At 44.4% G+C, this 225-nt stretch overlaps 2 protein-coding genes across 3 annotated transcripts in view; both read left to right on the plus strand.

The window, feature by feature from the left end:
* P2RY8 (P2Y receptor family member 8) overlaps positions 1–225 on the plus strand; it is a 14,322-nt gene that overhangs the window by 11,250 nt on the left and 2,847 nt on the right. The window lies entirely within an intron of this gene.
* The window catches only part of ASMTL (acetylserotonin O-methyltransferase like), a 19,929-nt gene that overhangs the window by 5,467 nt on the left and 14,237 nt on the right, over positions 1–225 (plus strand). The gene's annotated exons all lie outside the window — the stretch shown is intronic.

Raw genomic sequence — 225 nt, forward strand, 5'->3', positions numbered from 1 at the left:
GATGATGGGTAGAAGGTTGGATGGATAGATGGATGGATGGATGATTCATGGATGAATGGTTGGGATAAATGGTTGGATGGGTAAATGGATGAGTAGATGGATGATGGATGGGTCGATGGTTGATGGATGGGTGGATGGATGATGGATGAATGGGTGGATGATTGTGTAGATGGTTGGATGGATGGGTGGATAATGGATAGATGGATAGAAGATGCATGGATGGAT

This window comes from Oryx dammah, unplaced genomic scaffold (assembly GCF_014754425.2).
Source record: "Oryx dammah isolate SB20612 unplaced genomic scaffold, SCBI_Odam_1.1 HiC_scaffold_23, whole genome shotgun sequence".
In the NCBI taxonomy this organism is placed as follows: Eukaryota; Metazoa; Chordata; class Mammalia; order Artiodactyla; family Bovidae; genus Oryx; species Oryx dammah.